The sequence below is a fragment of the Salvelinus fontinalis genome, chromosome 11 (genome assembly GCF_029448725.1).
Source record: "Salvelinus fontinalis isolate EN_2023a chromosome 11, ASM2944872v1, whole genome shotgun sequence".
NCBI lineage: Eukaryota > Metazoa > Chordata > Actinopteri > Salmoniformes > Salmonidae > Salvelinus > Salvelinus fontinalis.
In genome coordinates, this window is record NC_074675.1 from 17020958 (window position 1) to 17037924 (window position 16967).

Genomic DNA, 16967 nt, shown 5'->3' on the forward strand with positions numbered 1-16967 from the left:
AACACAACACTGACACAGAGCAGGCAAAAGCTTGTCTTTCTGTTACTGCTGTTTATGTTGCTGCTACTACTAATGTACTATAACTAGTCATGATAATAGCAATAACTTTAGTGGTCTGCTGCCTTTCCTGATCTTGTTCAGCCAGGTCACTGCATCTTTGAGGCGAATGATTTGACGCCAAATGATCCCCCCACCTCTCAACCCAAGACTACAACTTAGATCTCCCAAACCGACTACTAACCTAACGGGACTTTGTTACAGCGCTTCTACATGAACAAAGATTCATCCGGCGTGTACAATATGAATTGCACAGTCAAATGATATTTAATGGTGTATACTTTTGTATCGTCAGCGTCTTAAAATAGTCTATAGACATGGTACGCGCCGCGCATTTTCATAGGTATCTTAGCAACGGGCGTTTTGTCAGTAAGGAGTAGGAGGCAGACTTGGTGGAAGAGGCTGTTCTCTTTGAAGCCAAGTTGGTCTCTAAGAAACTATTCGGCTATAAGTCAACTCTTACAGGTCTTAGCAAAAAGCAGCTGCTACTCTGTCGGGAAAAGGGCTCGCCCCCTTGCTATTGCAGTCATGACATGAACATTCACCCTTTAAACAAGTGCAACGCTGCAGGGCAGAATAGCGGCTGGATCAGGAACACACTGTAAGAGGAGATTGCTTGAGGAGAGGGTCTGCTGCATTTCTGAAATGACCTCCTGCAATATCCTTTTCAGAAAGGAAAAGAGAGGGAGAGAGGAAGGAGAGAGAGAGAAATGGGAAATGGAGAGGGGGACGGGGACGGGTAAATAGAGAAGGAGAGATTGAGAGGGTGACTAAGGGCGGCAAGGGACAATAGAGAGTGAGAGAAATATAGTGAGTGAGGGAGAGGGGAATAGAGAGAGAGAAATGGAGAGACAGAGAGAGAAAAAGAAGCAGGATCTGACATGTGGTGACGGATCATGATTGTGGGGGGATTAGAGGAGGGGATAGAGGGATGGAGGGATGGCGAGATGGAGGGATGGAAGGATGGAAGGAGGATGAGTCTGAGAGGCAGATGGAGATGCAGCTCTCTCTCTCCCCAGGGAGAAACACAGCAGAGCTGAGATCTGAGCGAGACTGCCAATTCCAAAGGGTCTGGAGCCTCATGAAGACTGGTGTGAAAGAGGGACAGAGAGAAATGGGGATGAGTGGAAGAGGAGAGAGAGTGAGAGGGAGAGGAGTGAGAGAGGGAGGGGAGAGGAGAGAGAGAGTAGGAAGAAATAGAGAGAAAGTGAAAGAGGAGAAAGAAGAAGGATAGAATGAAATAACAAAAAGAAAAGTCTGACGGAATGGATGAGAAAACAGAAAGGGGAATGAATAGAGAGAAAGAATATTAGACAAAGGGGAGAGAGAAAGACTAGAGAGAGGAGAGATCAGGCTTCCACTGGTGATTGGTGATTAAAGGGGAAATGTCATTAATTAGCAAACAGGCCAGCTGTGGCGTTCTTTAAAGCCCTGCTTCCTCGCATTAAATATAGATTAGAATGGTGAAACACACGCACACTCATGCAGGAGCGCACGTATGCACACACATGCATACACACGCTGGGTGTGCACGCACACACACAAATGCATGCATACACAGACATACCTGACACACACACAGACATAAACAAATGTACGCACGCACACACGGGCATGCACACACACACACACACACACACACACACACACACACACACACACACACACACACACACACACACACACACGCACAGAAAATAAAACTGTTAGACAGATCTAATTACTGAAATGTATTTTATCTAACCCTGGTGGAGACGGCCACGGGAGATGTATTTCTTTCTAAATGCCAGTCCCCCTGTCTCACCAGGAGTTTCAGCTCTGCAGAGAGAGGGAGGGAGATCGAGATGAGAAGAGAGAGGAGACAAAGTGAGAAAAGAGTGAGTATGAAAAAATATATTTGAAAAAACTATTAAGAAGAGAGTGTGTTCTATCTATGTTGCCTAATACCTACTTAAACGGCATACTGTGTACTAGTCACACAACATACTATTTAGAACATACTGTTTAGTAAAAACATGAAGCACGCAACTAATAGCAACAACCGCTCTTGTTCCCTGCCATTTGTTGTCAGCTGTTGCCGAACACACGTGGGCGTGAAAAGACCAATCTCTTCTTCAATAGTGTGCAGCGAATTCTACTAGATGAAAAGCCGAAACGAGTATGACATCCTGGCAAACTTCGCAGACTCAAAAAGCCTACTATTTAGAACCCAAGTACGGGTATTGGGACAGGGCCAGTGACACAAGGCAGAGAGTGAAAGCCAGTGAGAGACAAGAACCCAGCGAGACAGAAACCTAGCGCAATACAGAGAAATAAGAGCACGCTCTCTCTCTTTCAGCCTCCCGAACCAACCGTCTCCACCGCCACCACACGCCACCAGGAAATCTACCTGACAGTTGCCATGGTGACGCTTGTGCAGGCGGTAGGCTGTCTTAATTGGAGGGCTTTAGCCCTGGCACCCCCGCTCCTCTCTTTTCCTCTCCTCTCTTTTCCTCTCCTCTCTCCTCCTCATCCCAGCGCAGGTCTTATTCCTAAAGACATTATTCCATTTCTCTATAGACTCCTGAAGACAGGTTCACTATTCATACTGTTGTTGTTCTTTTAGGGGCGCCGGGATGAGACGACTGGACCAGGAGAGGCTTGAGAAGAGGACCAAGAGGAGAGAGGGAAGAATGGGGGTGAGTGTTTAAGGAGGGTGGGAGGGGTGTATTTGTATGTGTGTGGGGTGGGAGTATGTGCCCGTGTGCGCAAGCGCGTGTTAGTACGTACGCAGGTGCAAATATGCTTCCTTGTTTGCGTGTGTCTCGAAGTCCGCTCATTCCTTTGCGTAACCTACTAATAAATTCCCTTTACCCTCCTGTCTCCTTGCGCTTCCTGTAGTTGAGAGGGAAGAAAAAGTAGCTAAGAAAGAATCCGCGAAACTTTCCTCCTTTGACTGTCTCTCACATCTCTCTGTTCAATAAAATTAACAATGATTTCTAACACTTCTCAGAAGTCATCTGATGGAGCAAAAATCCCTGTGAGCAAAACAACAGTCTGAAAATAGCCTGCTATTTGCATGAGTGTTAATAGTACTCTGTGTGTGCCTGAACATAGTCTAGGGGTATTTCTTTATGATATTATGATATTATCTTTGATATGAGTGCAGGCCTGATGGTTTAATAAGCTGAATTAGCTTGCTGGCTGTTATGAGCCTGTGTGTGTTTACAGAAGAGGGTGTGTGTGTTTGTGTGTGTGTTTATATCACTCCTGTACTGAAGTGGGCCAGACATTGTGTGTGTGTGTGTGTATGTGTGTGTGTGTGTGTGTGTGTGTGTGTGTGTGTGTGTGTGTGTGTGTGTGTGTGTGTGTGTGTGTGTGTGTGTGTGTGTGTGTGTGTGTGTGTGTGTGTGTGTGTGTGTGTGTGTGTGTGGGTGTGTTTTTGGGTGTGTCACCGGATGGAGCTGTCAGTTTGATGAGAGTTCATGAGTGACATTCAGAACGTCCTCCTAAATAACTCAAATAAATCAGAACCATGGAATGAGACACACACACACACACACACACACACACACACACACACACACACACACACACACACACACACACACACACACACACACACACACACACACACACACACACACACTCAGATTCTCAGGTGGACCTCTGCAGTCATTTGTGATCAGACAGACAGCAACACAGGGCATTTGAGGCAATGCCAAAATCCAAGACTAACCTAAGTGATACATTCTCTGCAGGCCATGACTGTCTGGAGTTAGTAATATTTTAAAGGGAGTCATCTATTGTATATGAGGACAGTATTTTATCTGTCTAGTGGTTTATGTTTCATATGTACAGTGAGTTGCCATTGTATAGGGGTGTGTCTCTGTGTTTGCTTAAGAGTGTGTGACACTGTGTGTGTGTGTGTGTGTGACACTGTGTGTGTGTGTGTGTGTGTGTGTGTGTGTGTGTGTGTGTGTGTGTGTGTGTGTGTGTGTGTGTGTGTGTGTGTGTGTGTGTGTGTGTGTGTGCGTGTGTGTGCGTGTTTGTGTGTGTTTGTGTGTGTTTGTGTGTGTGTGTGTGTGTGTGTGTTTGTGTGTGTGCGTGTGCGTGCGTGCGTGCGTGTGTGTGTACTGGCTGTTCCTCCCAGACTAACAGCCCCAGTCTGATCCGGTAGTCTTTTGTCTCTTTTCATGGTTTACAACACTCTGTCACTGCTCTATCGATCGCTCTCTCCCTCTCTTTACACCCCCCCCCCCCCCCCCCCCGGCACAGTAAACCTGCTGGAGACTTCAGGAGGGATGCTGAGAGTCAGTGTGTGTGATGAAATTCAGAGTTATTCCATCCCTTACAGGGTCATCATTATCATCACGATGCACAGTGCTTCAGACAGTACTACTGCAATGACACTGACACTCACTCTGAACGCAAACATACCCTGTTGACTGTACAACACATGCACTGTAGTACATACTAGTGGAGAAAACACTCAATCAGAGTAGGTAAAGTGAAGGAGAAGAGGGAGGACATTCTAAAGCCATGTTACACAAAGAACAGACAACAGAGAAACTCAACCCCACAGACAGCAGCTGTCCTGGCCCGCGCATGCACACACACATACACATACCCCCCCAACCCCCCTCCCCACACACACCTTATCCCCTTCCCTCCTACAGCCCAACCCTGCAGATGGACCTTTTCCCCAGACACTTTCCCTAATCCGGCTGATTTGATAAGGAATCTCATTTCTGCTGCGAGGCCACACTGAAAGCATTCCGACAGGTCTGACTCCACTTCACACACCAGTGTCAATGCTATCTGCCATCGCTCAGGGCAACCAGACAGGAAATAAAGCGTTGCCTGGTGCTGGCGCCACGGTAGCCGTGGTCTTTGCAGAGGCCTATCTTGGGGGGCCTTCATGTGAAGTGATCTGCGGGGCCAAGCCGATCGATTCTTATCGACACAAGCGGTAATTACATTTCATGTAATGAGCTTTCACCACTAATCCACCTGGCCCTGGAGGGATAGAAAGAAGGGGATAGAAAGAAAAGGAGAGAAAGACAGAGGGAGAGAAAACGAACAAGGTAAATAGAGAGGGGACAGAGAGAGAGGAAGAAAGAGAGAGGGTAATGGACAGAGTGAGGTAGACAGAGAAAAAGAGAGAGGGAGCGAGAGAGTGAGAAAGGGAGAGAAAGAGAGAGAGAGAAATTGACAGTATGGAGGGAGGGTGAGGTGGACAGTGAAAGACAGGGACAGAGGAGAGCTGCATAGTAGAAAAGGGTAGAAGGTAAGAAAGAGAAAGAAAGACTTAAAGGTGGTGTCATTCTGGCAGAGAGAGAGAGAGAGAGAGAGAGAGAGAGAGAGAGAGAGAGAGAGAAGCAGAAGGACTGAGGTGCTTGTCTTCCTCTCGGAATGTAATTCGTTCCCACGGGAACGGCATAGCTGCCTAGCCATTGCTACCTGACAGCTCTTCACGCTCCTCTCTGCCTCAGCCCCAAAAATACTCCCGCTACCGCTCACACACACTCTGTCTCACACACACGTCACTCCCTTCCCAATCCCGCAAAGCCCCCAGTCCAAAGCCCTTGTCTGTAACCCACGGCAACATGCTCAGTGACCAGAGCCGGTGGGCAGACCATAATGACATGGTCCTCAAACTAGTTAAAGTCAGGCGTTATGGTCATTCACCATTTTATTTGACAGTTAGTCAGTGTTCTATAGTGGAATTCTACAGGTTTGTCAAACGTCTTTAGTCCATAGTGATGTCACCCATTAGAAGACTGGGGGTAAGGTCAATGTGATGGCTCCGGACGGTTTAACACAACCACACTTAACCCTGAACCAAGACGCAGCCATTCATTTACTGAAACTGAATTACATGCAAATTCCGCCCCCCCCTTTCCTCTCATCTCCCCCTCTGCATCTCCCTTTCCTCCTCTCATCCTCTGATTTCTGCATTTTCCCTGCCCTGAGGAGAGTGTCAAAATGTTAATTCCCTTTAAATTACGTGCCATTACAGTTCAGATAAGACCGCTCTGAAAGAAAATAGTTTTCCTCCTGAAGTACAGAGAGAGAGAGAGAGAGAGAGAGAGAGCGCGAGAGAGAGAGAGAGAGAGAGAGAGAGAGAGAGAGAGAGAGAGAGAGAGCGCGAGAGAGAGAGAGAGAGCGAGAGAGAGCTGGAAGTGAAAGCTTATTTTCTCTCAGACTCCCCCAGCTAAACCTTTCTTCTTCTCAGAGTGCGTAGTCCCCTCTTGGTGTAGAAGACTCTTTCTACTGGCTAATAGAGCTGAGCAGAAAGGCCAACATCTCCAGCATTTATCCTCTAATTAGCACATAATGGCTGTCTTTTAAAGAACAGAACTAACCCCAAATGTCTGGTTCTTGGAGATCGACTGACTAGTAACTGACTGAAGCTTTGAGTGTGTGTGTGTGTGTATGTGTGTGTGTGTGTGTGTGTGTGTGTGTGTGTGTGTGTGTGTGTGTGTGTGTGTGTGTGTGTGTGTGTGTGTGTTAGACAGGTGAATGTGGATGGTGACGACTGGTTAGTGGTCCATAGTGATGCATTTGTGTGAGAGTGGGTGGGATGTGTTCTGTGTGTGTGTGTGTATGTGTGTGTGTGGTGTCATTCTATGTGTGTGAGGGAAGTGTGTGTGAGACTTACCTGTCATCTCACCTAAGCTGTATTTTCATTGGCTGTGTGGCTCGGGTGGGCGGTGGCTGGCGGTGCGTGTGACAAAGGGACGTCATTGGAGATTGATGGGTGCAGCGTGGGCGTCGGCTATCACCTCACCAAGGAACACGGCGTCCAATCAACTGTGAGAACAGAAAGCGGGGGCGATTAATTACAAATGTTCCTGTCTGAAACGTATAGTTTCTAGTGTGTGTGATGGAGAGAGAGAATGAGGGAGGGAGGAACAGAGGGAGAGATACAGCGAGAGAGATGGGGGTGAGAGATAAAGTTCGACAGAGACCATGTATTTCATGTTACTTTCCAATACACTTTGTGTGGATAGTAAACCGTAACATATTACTAGTTACATTTGTGCATTTGGAAAGTATTCAGACCACTTGACTTTTTCCACATTTTGTTACGTTACAGTCTTATTCTAAAATATATTACATTTTTACACTGGATTTTTTTTATATCCTCATCAAACTACACACAATACCCCATAAAGACAAAGGAAAAACTGTTTTTATCACGATACAATGCGAGACTCAGACACAGGAGGCAGATGGTTTGAGCTCTGGTATTGATTACAATCTAAGGGATAAACAAAAGGCAGGTCGGGGACAGGCAAGCGTTCATATCCAGGGCAGAGTCCAAAACGGTACAGGGCAGCAGACAGGATCGAGGTCAGGGGCAGGCAGAGTGCTCGGGCAGGTTGGCTCAGTCAGGACAGGCAAGGGTCAAACCAGGAGGATGAGAAAAAGAGAGACTGGGAAAAACAGGAACTGAGAGAAACACGCTGGTTGACTTGGCAAACAAGACCAACTGGCACAGACAGACAGAAAACACAGGTATAAAGACCCAGGGGATAAGTGGGGAAGATGGGCGACACGTGGAGGCGGTGGAGACAAGCACACGGACAGGTGAAACAGATCAGGGTGTGACGTTTTTTGGAAATTGTAGTTTCCGCTTTGTCATTATGGGGTATTGTGTATAGATTGTTGAGGATATTTAAAGAAAAAAAAAAAATATATATTTTAGAATAAGGCTGTAACGTAACAAAATGTGGAAGAAGTCAAGGGGTCTGAATGCTTTCCGAATGCACTGTATATTACTTTGAGTTACTTTCATGAAAGAAAGTCTCAATCTCACCCGTTTGTTTGACTGTCAGAGTGAGCAAGGCGAGCCGCTCACGCCCTACCAAAGTCAGGCTACTTACTAACTCAGGTTTGATCACGACTTTCTCCTTTCATCTGTGGCGCTGCTTTCCTGTGCTAGACTACAAATGCTATGCTATATATGGGCCATGTACAGTATACTGTAAGCCACAGATCTGTACAGATGCTCTATATTAAACAGTAGCTAAAATGTTTGTGGTGAGTCAAGAGTTAGTGCAAAAGGGTTAATACAGATAGTTAAATAGTTCACCAATAGCTACCCAGACTAACTATAGTATTCTGCAGTCTTATGGTTTGAAGACTGAACACACACTCACATCATTAGCGAAGAGAACAAGCAGGCGAGCCAGCTGCACTAGGATTGGTGGGGAAAACGAAACCAAAAAATTTCTGAACGGGATTTTCCTTAACAGTAACGCTTCCAATTTCGTTTAAATGTTTTGACATTTAAACGTTCACACACCAAACGCGAACCCATAGATATGTATAGAGGGCACACATGCAACTAGATGGGAAAGCCCTCTATGGGATTTGCTATCACAGAAGCGATCAATGTCCAAGATCAGAGGTGCGCACTTTATACATTTGTATGGACAGCAGTTGTCATGACATTTCTCCAAGCAGCCTTTCTCCGCTCACTCGAGAACTAAATGAGGAAACAGGTCAAGACCGGATCATGGAAACACACGACCAGTAGAGATTGATTCTGAAAGTAACACACGCGTTGTTCGACAAAGTAACTGTAATAATATTACACAGTTTGAGAAAGTAACCCGTTACTTTACCATGTTACTCATAAAAGTAATCTGATTATGTAACGCAAACCCCAACACTGCTCGTAAATAAAATGCCTCATCGCATAATACGATATAGACAATTTCATTTGTAATGTAACTAAATATACAGTCTACCATTACAGTGAATGTTCCTACTACTCATGGGTTCTCTGGTAATTAACTGAAAATGTGATCAAAAACATTTTGCTTTGTTTGCCCTGAGAGGACCGTGTTGCCTTCCTCCTCCCCAATTCTCTCATGTAGACCGATCCATCACAGTAGTGGGGCCTCTGTGGACGCCTGTAATCTGCAGTGTGTGTGTGTGTGTGTGTGTGTGTGTGTGTGTGTGTGTGTGTGTGTGTGTGTGTGTGTGTGTGTGTGTGTGTGTGTGTGTGTGTGTGTGTGTGTGTGTGTGTGTGTGTGTGTGTGTATCATCATTTTAATTAGCTCGTTTTACAGTAGAATTTAAACCCTGGTGGGATTATTCCTTTTATCTTACTGTAGCTAGGCTGAAGTATGTGTGTGTGTGTGTGTGTGTGTGTGTGTGTGTGTGTGTGTGTGTGTGTGTGTGTGTGTGTGTGTGTGTGTGTGTGTGTGTGTGTGTGTGTGTGTGTGTGTGTGTGTGTGTGTGTGTGTTGCTCAGGTCTCTACACTAAAAGTGGAGTTCAGCGATAACAAGCCTTTCTCTCCACATTCAGCTGTATATCAGGTGTTTATTAATGGACTCTTCTCTTCTTCTTTAAAGGCTCCACAGACTTCTGCCTTCTGCCCTGTTTACCTCAGTACCGTGACTCATTTCAGGAAACGAGGCGTATGTCACACGTCACTACTTCACAGGAGCGGCAATTGAACGTGAACATAATTTTTGGGGGCAGAAAGGCCTTTTGGAACATGTGAACTTCCATGTGCCTTAATGACAAACTTGTATTCCATCCATGAATTGTTAAATTACGAACCTAGTTGGTTTAGCCATGGAAAAAGCCAGGAACATTCCCGCTAGCAATGATTGGCTGAGATAATGGTTGGGCTGAACATACAGGGAGATGAGTTTGGATTGGTCTGCCATGTAGCGTGCTTCTGTCTATAACGTGAGCAGTTTGTGTTGACAGTCCTTTGCTACTGTTACGTTTTTTAAAAGATATAAGCTAGCTAACAATGAACCTAGTTTGTTGGCTTTAGCTACCTGCAGATTCATACTACAGCTATGACAATGTTTTATTGGTAGTAGTATGAGTTGGGATTATGCCGGTTCATTGTTTAGCTAGCTCGCTACATGTCTAAACAAAAGACTCTGCCTCGGCCGGATGATTACATGACCCATCAAGTTAGCCAGGTGTGTCTGGGGGTGATTACGGCCATCTATTGTCTTTCATGAACATGTGTACATGTCTAGACAATAGTGACCCATCCACTAAGCTAGATGTGGCTGGGGGGTTGTTATAGCATTTCCTTCACACGACACATCAATTTAGACAATAATGACAACATTTTTATGAAGTATTTTATCTGAACACTTTCTGTTGTTCATATGCTACTATGTAAGTAACCACTTCACTGTACCGTTTACACATTCTGTATGCTGTGCATGTGATAAATAAATGTAGATATCATTTGATGTAGCTTGTGTTTACCACATGGCCTCGCATGTGAATCCTTAAAGAGATGGGTGGGGCTAAGGCTTAAGAGGGTGTGAACGATGCTGAATGGGTGTGGACAAGGAAGAGCTCTCTAGTAGGTGTACCAAAACATTCAAGGACCATTTTCTCAAAAGTGGGGCTTCTCAAAACTTTATCAACTTTCAAAGCAGAATTAATTTCCCATATTTCCTCAAATGCAGTGTATGATATACCATTTTCTAGCTCTGAGTCTCTACTTTTATCCAATGTAAGAAACACAATTTTAAATTTTGCTACATAAGACCAAATCAAGAGGTCGGTCACATATTGTGTGTGTGTGTGTGTGTGTGTGTGTGTGTGTGTGTGTGTGTGTGTGTGTGTGTGTGTGTGCGTGCGTGCGTGCGTGCGTGCGTGCGTGCGTGCGTGCGTGCGTGCGTGCGTGAGTGAGTGAGTGAGTGAGAGAGAGACAGACAGAGAGAGACAAAGAGACAGAGAGACAGAGAGAGAGCCAAAGTGAGAGAGAGCCAAAGTGAGAGAGAGACAAAGTGAGAGAGAGACAAAGAGAGAGAGAGACAAAGAGAGAGAGAGATAAACAAAGAATGAGAGAGACAGAGAGAGAGAGAGATAAACAAAGAATGAGAGAGACAGGGAGAGAGAGAGAGAGAGAGAGAGATACAGAGAGAGAGAGAGAAAGAGAGACAAAGAGAGACAAAGAGACAAAGAGAGAGAGAGATAAAGAGAGAGACAAAGAGAGAGAGACAAAGGGAGAGAGACAAACAAAAGAGAGAGAGAGAGAAACAAAGGGAGAGAGAGAGAAACAAAGGGAGAGAGAGAGAAACAAAGGGAGAGAGAGAGGAAAAGAGAGAGAGAGAGAGAGCAAAACAAAGGGAGAGAGAGAGAAACAAAGGGAGAAAGAGAGAGAATCAATGGGAGAGAAACAAAGGGAGAGAGAGAGAAACAAAGGGAGAGAGAGAGAAACAAAGGGAGAGAGAGAAACAAAGGGAGAGAGAGAGGAAAAGAGAGAGAGAGAGAGAGAGCAAAACAAAGGGAGAGAGAGAGAAACAAAGGGAGAGAGAGAGAGAAACAAAGGGAGAGAGAGAGAAACAATGGGAGAGAAACAAAGGGAGAGAGAGAGAAACAAAGGGAGAGAGCGAGGGAAACAAAGGGTGAGAGAGAAACAAATGGAGAGAGAGAGAAACAAAGGGAGAGAGAGAGAGAGAAACAAAGGGAGAGAGAGAAACAAAGGGCGAGAAACAAAGGGAGAGAGAGAGAAACAAAGGGAGAGAGAGAAACAAAGGGAGAGAGAGAAACAAAGGGAGAGAGAGAGAGAGAAACAAAGGGAGAGAGAGAGAAACAAAGGGAGAGAGAGAAAGAAACAAAGGGAGAGAGAGAGAGAAACAAAGGGAGAGAGAGAGAGAAACAAAGGGAGAGAGAGAGAAACAATGGGAGAGAAACAAAGGGAGAGAGAGAGAGAAACCAAGGGAGAGAGAGAGAGAGAGAGAAACCAAGGGAGAGATAGAGAGAGAGAGCGTGAGAGAGAGAGAGAGAAACAAAGGGAGAGAGAGAGAAACAAAGGGAGAGAGAGGGGACCGATTGGCAATAGAAACCGGCAGACATAAAAAGACATGTCTACCCAAAGAGGAGCGTGTATGTGGTCACTGCCTGACAGGGGAGGTAGAAACAGAGATGCACGTTCTCCTTTACTGTGATAAATATTCCTCACCAAGAGATTCATTATTCACAGAAATGACTACATTTTTTCCAGATTTTTTTACTTATTAAACCCAGAGGAAAAACTAAAAATACTCATGGGTGATGGAGCAATGGCTCCTCTTGCAGCCAAATATGTATTTGCCTGCCATAGCCTGAGGGACACTGAATAATAACATCTGCATAGTAAGCAGTAACTTACTTATTATTACTGTTATTGTTATTACTATTATTATTGTTGTTTATCCTGTCTAGGATCAGCGTGGCGCTAGCGGCACACCCCCCCCCCCCACTGAAAAACCAGTGCGTGCGTGCGTGCGTGCGTGAGTGAGTGAGTGAGAGAGAGACAGACAGAGAGAGACAAAGAGACAGAGAGACAGAGAGAGAGCCAAAGTGAGAGAGAGCCAAAGTGAGAGAGAGACAAAGTGAGAGAGAGACAAAGAGAGAGAGAGACAAAGAGAGAGAGAGATAAACAAAGAATGAGAGAGACAGAGAGAGAGAGAGATAAACAAAGAATGAGAGAGACAGGGAGAGAGAGAGAGAGAGAGAGAGATACAGAGAGAGAGAGAGAAAGAGAGACAAAGAGAGACAAAGAGACAAAGAGAGAGAGAGATAAAGAGAGAGACAAAGAGAGAGAGACAAAGGGAGAGAGACAAACAAAAGAGAGAGAGAGAGAAACAAAGGGAGAGAGAGAGAAACAAAGGGAGAGAGAGAGAAACAAAGGGAGAGAGAGAGGAAAAGAGAGAGAGAGAGAGAGCAAAACAAAGGGAGAGAGAGAGAAACAAAGGGAGAAAGAGAGAGAATCAATGGGAGAGAAACAAAGGGAGAGAGAGAGAAACAAAGGGAGAGAGAGAGAAACAAAGGGAGAGAGAGAAACAAAGGGAGAGAGAGAGGAAAAGAGAGAGAGAGAGAGAGAGCAAAACAAAGGGAGAGAGAGAGAAACAAAGGGAGAGAGAGAGAGAAACAAAGGGAGAGAGAGAGAAACAATGGGAGAGAAACAAAGGGAGAGAGAGAGAAACAAAGGGAGAGAGCGAGGGAAACAAAGGGTGAGAGAGAAACAAATGGAGAGAGAGAGAAACAAAGGGAGAGAGAGAGAGAGAAACAAAGGGAGAGAGAGAAACAAAGGGCGAGAAACAAAGGGAGAGAGAGAGAAACAAAGGGAGAGAGAGAAACAAAGGGAGAGAGAGAAACAAAGGGAGAGAGAGAGAGAGAAACAAAGGGAGAGAGAGAGAAACAAAGGGAGAGAGAGAAAGAAACAAAGGGAGAGAGAGAGAGAAACAAAGGGAGAGAGAGAGAGAAACAAAGGGAGAGAGAGAGAAACAATGGGAGAGAAACAAAGGGAGAGAGAGAGAGAAACCAAGGGAGAGAGAGAGAGAGAGAGAAACCAAGGGAGAGATAGAGAGAGAGAGCGTGAGAGAGAGAGAGAGAAACAAAGGGAGAGAGAGAGAAACAAAGGGAGAGAGAGGGGACCGATTGGCAATAGAAACCGGCAGACATAAAAAGACATGTCTACCCAAAGAGGAGCGTGTATGTGGTCACTGCCTGACAGGGGAGGTAGAAACAGAGATGCACGTTCTCCTTTACTGTGATAAATATTCCTCACCAAGAGATTCATTATTCACAGAAATGACTACATTTTTTCCAGATTTTTTTACTTATTAAACCCAGAGGAAAAACTAAAAATACTCATGGGTGATGGAGCAATGGCTCCTCTTGCAGCCAAATATGTATTTGCCTGCCATAGCCTGAGGGACACTGAATAATAACATCTGCATAGTAAGCAGTAACTTACTTATTATTACTGTTATTGTTATTACTATTATTATTGTTGTTTATCCTGTCTAGGATCAGCGTGGCGCTAGCGGCACACCCCCCCCCCCCCCCCCACTGAAAAACCAGTGCCGCGAAATTCAAAAAAAATATTTTTTTAAAATATTTAACTTTCACACATTAAAGTCCAATACAGCTAATGAAAGACACAGATCTTATGAATCCAGTCAACATTTCCGATTTTTAAAATGTTTTACAGGGAAGACACAATATGTAAAGATGTACATCTATTACCTAAAAACACATTAGCATAATCCACCATCTTTTATTTGTCCACCAACACCAGTAGCCATCACCAATTCGGCTAAACTAAGATATTTATAGCCCCTAACCAACAAAAAAACTCATTAGATGACAGTCTGATAACATATTTATGGTATGGGATAGGTTTTGTTAGAAAAAAGTGCATATTTCAGGTATATGGCATAGTTTACAATTGCACCCACCATCACAAATGGACTAGAATAATTACAATGAGCAACGTGTTTACCTAACTACTAATCATCAAACATTTCGTAAAAATACACAGCATACACGAATCGAAAGACACAGATCCTGTGAATACAGACAATATTTCAGATTTTCTAAGTGTCTTACAGCGAAAACACAATAAATCGTTATATTAGCTTAGCACATAGCAATTAGCAGCCCAGCATTGATTCTAGCCAAAGTGAGCGATAAAAGTCAACATCGCCAAAAGATATTAATTTTTTCACTAACCTTCTCAGAATTCTTCCGATGACACTCCTGTAACATCACATTACAACATGCATATACAGTTTGATCGAAAATGTTTATATTTAGCCACCAAAATCATGGTTAGACAATGTGAAATGTAACTCGGCTGGTCAGAATTTGTCCTTGCGCCACTTAGACAGTGATCTACTCTTATACATAAATACTCATAAACGTGACTAAAGAATATAGGGTGGACAGGGATTGATAGACAATTTAATTCTTAATACAATTGCGTTATTACATTTTTTAATTTATCCTTACTTTTCAATACAGTTTGCGCCAAGCGAAGCTACGTCAAAAAACATGGCGTCCTAAGCCACTAAAATGTTTCGACAGAAACACGATTTATCATAATAAAAATGTCCTACCTTGAGCTGTTCTTCCATCAGTATCTTGGGCAAAGGATCCTTTCTTGGGAGAAATCGTCTTTTGGTGGAAAGCTGTCCTCTTGCCATGTGGAAATGTCAACTACGTTCGGGATGAACTGAAAAGCGTGCCCAACTTTTCACATCGTTGCAAAAATAAATGTCCCAAAATCGCACTAAACGGATATAAATTGCTATAAAACGCTTTAAATTAACTACTTTGTGATGTTTGTAACTCCTATAACGAGTGAAAAGATGACCGGAGAAATATAACAGGCTAAACTAACGCTTGGAACAGGAGAGGGTCGGTGTCTTCCACGCGCGTTACGCAGCAAGAAAAGACTTGCTAGCTAAAGGTTTTTTTCATTTGTAGGGCCTGTGAACGAGCAATCGAGCCCGTTGGAATCGTCATCACGTAAAGGCATCCAGGGGAAGACGTAAGAAGTGTCCGTATAGTCATAGCAACGACAGTGCCCTTTTAACTGACTTCAGAAAAGTGCCCAACATTTCTCAAATCTGACTCCATGTCAGGGAAATTGCTGTAGAATGGGCTCTGTTCCACTTAGAGACAAAATTTCAACTCCTATAGAAACTATAGACTGTTTTCTATCCAATAATAATAATAATATGCATATTGTACGATCAAGGATTTTGTGGGAAGCCGTTTAAAAAATTAGCCACATTAGCATAAATAGTCTAAACAGCGCCCCCATCCCCAACAGGTTATCATTCCAAATAGTAGTGGATGGGTGGTAATGGTAATGATAGCAGTTTAGTGATGGTGGTGGTGGTAGTAGTGGTAATGATGATAGTAGTTGTAGTACTGATGTAATGGTGAAGATGACCGTTATTTAGTTATAAGTTAGTTATAGTTTAATTTTCCATTTATATTTTTATATTTATTACATTACATTCGACTATTGACTGTTACCATTTTCTTTTTATTATTTTTGTATTTAATTTTGTATTATTATTTACTGCCTATTTACTGTATTATTATTTTAATGTTTATAATTGTATTACAATGTATATTGTATACATTGTTGCTTTGGCAATATTGACACAATGTTTTTCATGCCAATAAAGCAGCTTCAATTTGAATTTGAATTTGAGAAACAAAGGGAGAGAGAGAGAGAGAGAAAGAGAGAGAGAGAGACCAAGGGAGAGAGAGAGAGAAACGTAGGGAGAGAGAGAGAAACAAAGGGAAAGAGAGAGAGAGAGAAACAAAGGGAGAGATAGAGAGAGAGAGAAACAAAGGGAGAGAGAGAGAGAGAGAGGGAGAGAAACAAAGGGAGAGGGGGAGAGAAACAAAGGGAGAGAGAGGGAGCGAGGGAGAGAAACAAAGGGAGAGAGAGAGAGGGAGAGAAACAAAGGGGGGGAGAGAGAGAGGGAGAGAAACAAAGGGAGAGAGAAACAAAGGGAGAGAGAGAGAAACAAAGGGAGAGAGAGAAACAAAGGGAGAGAGAGAGAAACAAAGGGAGCGAGAGAAACGAAGGGAGAGATGAGAGAGAGAGAACAAAGGGAGAGACAAACATCAGGAAAATGAGTACTGTAGATCCACTTTAATATACAACTCTACAGAATCAGCACAGTAAGTAATGTATTGGTTAAATCATTTACATTTAAGTCATTTAGCAGACGCTCTTATCCAGAGCGACTTACAAATCACAAACTACATGATCCTGTATGACTTGGAGAACATTTATCCGTTTGCGTGTGTGTTCCACATTCACGTGCTCACGCTGTCAAGCATCCGTGTTTGAGTGTGTGAGCATGCACTTCTCAGTGTGTGTAGGCGCTGTAGAATGGACTGGAAATAGCCATGTTAACCTAGCCCTGACGCACGCCCACACGCACACTAACCAGCCGTCATTACCACACTGGCACACAGCATCGGTCAGAGAGGACGGCAGACACACTCATTAAAACACAGGAAATAGAATGCATGCCAACATAAATTCAGCATAAATTATTTTAAACTGTACACACAGAAAATGAAGACAGACACCCGTACACATACAGTAGGCACAACCACACGCACGCGC

General features: G+C 44.0%; 1 long non-coding RNA gene across 3 annotated transcripts in view; it reads left to right on the plus strand.

The window, feature by feature from the left end:
• Positions 1–2242: 2242 nt before the first annotated feature.
• The window catches only part of LOC129865186 (uncharacterized), a 36876-nt gene continuing 22151 nt past the window's right edge, over positions 2243–16967 (plus strand). The window contains exons 1-2 of one of the 3 annotated variants that reach the window (XR_008761323.1): positions 2243–2479; positions 2663–2735. This is a non-coding gene — a long non-coding RNA (uncharacterized LOC129865186). The other 2 variants (XR_008761324.1, XR_008761322.1) reach the window with 2 other exon arrangements.